Source organism: Penaeus vannamei, chromosome 34, assembly GCF_042767895.1.
Source record: "Penaeus vannamei isolate JL-2024 chromosome 34, ASM4276789v1, whole genome shotgun sequence".
Taxonomy (NCBI): Eukaryota; Metazoa; Arthropoda; class Malacostraca; order Decapoda; family Penaeidae; genus Penaeus; species Penaeus vannamei.
The window spans coordinates 28,086,014-28,091,013 of NC_091582.1; the positions used below are offsets into that span (position 1 = coordinate 28,086,014).

The 5,000-nt window shown below is 37.1% G+C and overlaps 1 protein-coding gene across 1 annotated transcript in view; it reads left to right on the forward strand.

Annotated features, from left to right (window-relative positions):
• The window catches only part of LOC138859282 (uncharacterized), a 9,786-nt gene that overhangs the window by 1,693 nt on the left and 3,093 nt on the right, over window positions 1–5,000 (forward strand). The window contains exons 2-3 of the mRNA XM_070113594.1: window positions 902–1,110; window positions 3,285–3,441. The gene's annotated coding sequence lies outside the window, so the exon portion shown is untranslated. The remainder of the gene's footprint in view (window positions 1–901; window positions 1,111–3,284; window positions 3,442–5,000) is intronic.

Genomic DNA, 5,000 nt, shown 5'->3' on the forward strand with positions numbered 1-5,000 from the left:
ATCTATCTATCTATATGAATATATGTTTATATATATACTTATATATATGAATATATATATATATATATATATATATATATATATATATATATATATTCATATATATATTTATATATATGACTTTATATATATGGATTTATATATATATTTATGTATATATATATATATATATATGTATATATATATGTATATATATATGTATATATATATATATATATATATATATATATATATATATATATATATAGCGTAAATAATCAAGATAGTTATACCGTATTACACAACAACATCGGTAATGATAATAACAGAAATAATAACAAAGAAGGATGATTTTAAACAAGAAAACGAAACACAAAAATCATGCAACGTTAGTCCAAGTGCACTGCAACCAAGTCTCGGTGGGAATAAACAAGTGCAAAATTTATCTCTTGCAAACCCGGTGTAGTTCGCGGTTCGGGGAAAAGATAACGAGAACTTGTAAGTGAAAATGATAGAATTATTAACAATTTACTCATTTACATGTGGGAATGGATAAATAAACAGATGAGTATATATGGGGAATTAAGAAATCGATTTATTATTATTATTATTATTACTAAGCCTTAACCCAAGATTCGGAATGGAAGATAATAATTTTAAGTTTCATTTTTTTTCTTTTTTCTTATCTTTTCGTGTGTAGCATCGAAGTGCCATTTGTTTTATGTTTTTTTACTTTAAAGAAAGCAACAGTGACCTCTAATCATATTCAGACTTGCATTTGATAGCGAGTGAAAATAAATAAGAGAAACTGAAGATGAGGTTAAGTATTGGAAATCTGATTCAATAATAATAATAAAGCTGCTGGCTCGTTCCATGACTTTTTCTTTTTTTTCTTTTATGAGTGACGTGTTTTTCTTGTAAGGATCGCAAGCACGGACTCAGCGACTCGAGGGGGGCGGACTGAGGGAGAGAGAGGACTCCCCCGCGGCAAGTCGTGGTCCAAGACGTCGGAGAAGGCTGGCTGACCTTCGCTTCGTGTCTTGTCAAGTGTTATATAAAAAGAAGAAGAAGAAGAAGGAAAAAACGCGTGTCGTCCCTTGTGAGCATGGGTGACCAATGGCACTTCAAAAGGTAGGTGAATAATTAAAGGAATGGATAGATAAATAGATAAAGCAGAGTAGTGTAGTTATCACCGTTGCTAAGGAAGATTGTCGTCGAGCGCTCAGGTCCGCTTTGCATGGCGACGTGGAGAGGGGAGGTGGGGGTAGGGGTGGGGGAGGGGGGAGTCTTCGGAGGAGAGAAAGTGCCCCGTTTGCGACTGAGAAAAGGGCCGACGAGTCCACTTCACAAGCCAGCTTTCGGGAACTTCTATCCGGAAGTCACCGGGCCCTTCAAAATTCCTGTTAAAGTTGCAAACGATTATTTTATTTATTTATTTTTATTTATTTTATTTATTTATTTTTTTATATAAGAGGAGGGGTCTCCTCTGTGACGTCGTGTCCTTCAAGACCGGTCAAGGAATTCGCCCGCGGGAGTCGGCCTCGGTGGGCGTCTGGATCCGAAGCCTCAGGAGTCGAAGGAAGTTTCCCGAGAGGAAGTGGAGGTCGAGAGAGCTTGGGTGGCTTGCTCGCTACTTGCTTGAACGAAGGGAAGTTCTCCTAAGCAGCGCCATCCTTTTACGCATTAATTTCTTCAACTAAATCATTCTCTCTTCCATTATTATTATTATAATCATTTTTATCATCATTATTGTTGTTATGACTATCATTATTATTACCATTACTAATATCTTTGTTACAGCTACTACTACTTCTACTACTACTACTGCTACTGTTATTATTATTATCATTATCATTATTATTATTATTATTATTATCATTATTATCATTATTATTATTATCAATATCATTAACTTTATTATCATTATCATCATTGTCATTATTATTATCATGATCACTATTACCATCATCATTATCGTTCTGGTTATAGCAAAAAAAGAACAATGTAATATAAGCTTGATGCATACCGCTGCATCGAATTCCCGTTTTCTTTGTGTCACAACGAGGGGGGGGGGGTTGCGGGGTGGTGGTGGTGGATGGCGGTGATGTGTGCTTTAGATTTGATGAGAAAGAGAAGGAGGAAGAGAGGGGGCGAGAGAGGCGATGGAAGAGAGGAGAAAAAGGGAATGAAGAGGAGAAAGAAAACAGAATGTGAAGAGAGGGAGGGAGGGGTAGATAGAGAGAGTGGGGGCGAGAAGAGTGGAAGAGGAAGTAATAGATAGATACCGGGATAGAGATAGATAGACACACACACACACACACAAATACATACATATAAATAAATAAATATATATATATATACATATATATATTATATATATGTATGTATGTATGTATGTATGTATGTATGTATGTATGTATGTATGTATGTATATATATATATATATATATATATATATATATATATATATATATATATATATATTTACATACACATATACATTTACAAATATATATATATATATATATATATATATATATATATATATATATGTATGTATGTATGTGTGTATCTATGTATATATATATATATATATATATATATATATATATATATATATATATATATATATCGTATTTAACACACACACACACACACACTATACCATACCATGCTTGCATGGATGCCACGCCCGCTTGTGCCCGTGTGGGTCCCTCATGGGCGATCCTAAATATACGCTCCCTGTGGGCGCCACCGCTTGGGCCCGCTCCTATAGGCTCACGCTAAGTGCGCCAGGCGTCCGGCTTCCGGGGTCAACTATAAAGCGACTCAAATTGACCTCTCTCGCCTCCAAGCTAGTACAGTGGTAACGTGTCGGCCTCGCATCCGAGGGGTCGGCGGTTCGCGCCCCGCCCAGGCGCTAGAAGTTGCAATTGTCGCCCGGAGGTTACTTCTGTGGCTGGGCACCACGGCGGGTAAGGACTAAGCTCTGTCGCGTCAGCACTAGCTGACACACATTGATCGAGTCGGCATTAGTCGGCACAGGCCGGGCTTCCCTCATAGCCTGGGCGAGGCTCAGCTTCACATATTGAACTTATCCTTATCCTCCCTCTCCCAGATCACACAGGGGCAGCTTGACCTCCTGACCATGTGGACCTCCACTCACCCTCTGCGCGGCTCGCTACCACAATTACGGCAGCACTGACCAGTCTTCCACTTGTATCATGTTTATTTTTAATTGTGGGTAACTCTTCAGAATAAAGGTTAGTCGTTTAAGAAGTATCTATTCTGTCCATCTTTTACAGATGGTGGCAGCGTTCTTTGGTTCTTTACCCAGCACCACCTTTCATAGCTGGCAGCAGCGGGGTCTTTTGTGTTCTTTGGACTCACAAAATGGTACTATATACATCTCTAAAATTCTGCTCGCCCAACATCGGTGCGATATGATGGCTTCAAAACCACGTAAGTATATGTAATGGGACAATCGTTTCTCTTCCCTTCCTTCCTCTCCCATAAATGTGTCAAGCCATACAAATGTGCTGTCACTTGTTCATCGGTTTTGTTGGTTAATGTATTTAGTGTTAATTATTATAAAATATTTATAGTAGCAGGAAATGGCAACACTCACTCTGTCACTCATCGTGACCTGAGGTCATAACCCTGCAAACAGATGTGGAATGTAACTTCCGGTCACATACAGGAAATATCGTTCATAAAGTAATTCATTCTCTTGTTTTCAGAGATTTATATTTTTTTTTCAACTACAGTGTATTCAACATTTGTTTGTGATTTCTCTCAAAATGAGAATTTTCACCTTGTGATTTGCAATTACTTCATGATTTCTATGTACTCCAGTCTCTTGTATGTTTCGTTAATTGATTGTTGAAATTCACTCGATTTTGGACTTTCAGTTCGTTTATTCTTTCTCTAATGTCATTATTCGCATTCACCAACATTACATATCATTTCTCTCTAGTGAACAGTTTACAACCCCCTTCCCCCCACCGACTAACTTCACTTACCCTTTCATCCGGTTGCAGGCTGGAAGGAAGCTGTCCTCTCTTTGATTGTTGATTAACTCCATAGGGTTGTTTAAATGGTGACACGTTCCCTTGGTCCCAAAACAAGGATGCATGGGATTTTGTAATCATCTAATAGATCTACGGTCCAATGTCTGAGAGTAGGTAAATAGTGAAACCGAAGTAACTCATTTAATCGGCAAATTTCAGTTGGAATGAACCCACATTGACGTCTAATTATAAATGTAGGACTAGGGTTTTGTGCCAGAAAAATGATTTGCTTATTAATCACACCCTTCTCACTTTGCTTACATCACTTGTATATTCTGGAAATCCCAACAGTCGTGCGATTCATGAGCTAGATGGTAATAAGAACCCATCACAGATTGTAAGTGTAGAGACGGTATGATAGAGTTCAACGTCTTGTTCAGGTCAGGTGATTTTGTTTGGTAATTTGGGTAAAAAAAGGGAATCTCACCCGTCGATGAAGTCTAAAATACTCTGAACATGCATAAGTAAAGAAATACCTTAATCTATCAGAATTTATAGAGAATAGTGTAAAAACATTTCTGTATTGAGAAATTTGCATTACAAAAACTTGCAATGAATTTTCATGTCACCATGCATAATTGTGTACATTCCGTCGCTTCTCATTTATTGTTGAGTTTAATGTGGTAGTTGAAAAAAAATTGTATTAACGTAATTTAGAGTTATATTTGTTGTTAAAATGAACGTTAATATTTGTGTGTTTGTGATTCATTCTTTGTGTGAGCTCTTTCTCTCTCTTCATGCTCTTCACACTCACACATACAAACACTCACACACACTCAATCATTCCTGGAGAATAAAACACACTGGAACTTTTCATGAGTAGAGTTTGTTGACATTGTAGTTGTAAGCATAGAGAGTGATAAGATTTCTCTTTTGCCTGTGATTTTGTCAGTCGTGACGAGTTACAACATAACACGTATTCAATTCATAATCACTCATTCACACTGAACA